The sequence below is a fragment of the Nematolebias whitei genome, chromosome 20 (assembly GCF_014905685.2).
Source record: "Nematolebias whitei isolate Nwh7 chromosome 20, NemWhi1, whole genome shotgun sequence".
NCBI lineage: Eukaryota > Metazoa > Chordata > Actinopteri > Cyprinodontiformes > Rivulidae > Nematolebias > Nematolebias whitei.
This window is the reverse complement of record NC_056517.1, coordinates 22,240,733-22,241,962: the sequence shown is the minus strand read 5'-3', so window position 1 is coordinate 22,241,962 and position 1,230 is coordinate 22,240,733.

Sequence of the window (1,230 nt, the reverse complement as noted above, 5' to 3'; positions counted from 1 at the left end):
AGTTCTCTTTTTGTTACTAAATATCGTGTATTTAGTTTTATCTAAATTTAATGATAGTTTATTAAGTTTAAACCAAGTTTGTATTTTATCAAATTCTGTCTTCATCAATTTCAACATCCGTTTCACATCTTTACCCAAACAGAAAAATGTGGTGTCATCTGCAAAAAGCACACATTTGAGGAGTCCTGATACATTCACTAAGTCATTCACATATAAAATAAATAACTTTGGTCCAAGTACAGACACAAGTACACACACAGATATACATATAAAGCATAGAAAATACAGGTAGAACAACAAAAGTCAACATGTAGCTAAGCACCTATTTATAAAAGATTGTCTTTAGATGCATCAGTACAGTCTAGGCTGCTTAAATATGAAGAGCAGTCCAAATTTGGGGTGCGACTGTTTGGAACAAGCAATCCCCACGAGATCTGAAGTGGGTGCTGGCACCACCAACAGTTTCTGATCAGTCGACCTTAACCTGAAGGACGGTGCGTGGAGCTGAACCAAGTCTGAGACATAAGAAGGCGCTTGTTCATGCAAAGCTCTAAAAGTAAAAAAAAGAAAAATATACATTTAAATCATTCTACAATGAAGTGGGAGCCAGTGAAAGGAAGCTAAAACTGGTGTGATGTGAGCTTGTTTGTTCACATGTTAGCAATCCTGCAGCTGAGTTCTGGACAACTGGCATTGAGCAAGTCAAAGCGGGCCGAAGGCGGCAAGTTAGTGTCGTCGACAGCTAGTTGTAGCACAGGGGTCTGCAACCTGCGGCTCTGGAGCCACATGTGGCTCTTTAGTCCCTCTGCAGCGGCTCGTTCAAGCTTTGACCCAAACTAACATAAAACTGAATTTTATAGGATGTTATACCCACAACAACAAATGACTACCGGTAGTTTTAGCAGTTTTCCTGTCATTTCCTTTGAAAATATGTGGATACTAGTACTAATACACAGAGTAAATTTTACTCACTAACTTTATGCTTTAGTTCTTAGAAGGATACTCAATTTCTCCACAATTAAAAAAAATCAGTTCACTGTTTCAGTTTTTAAAAAAAGACTATATATAATATATATATATATATATATTGGCGTTTGTTCTTAATATTTTACTGCTTCTAGTGTGAAGCACCTTGTGAATCGCTATGAAAGGTGCTATATAAATAAACTTTACTTACTTAAATGAGAGAGGAGATGAAATATGACGTGCTGAACAGTTACTATCAGTACT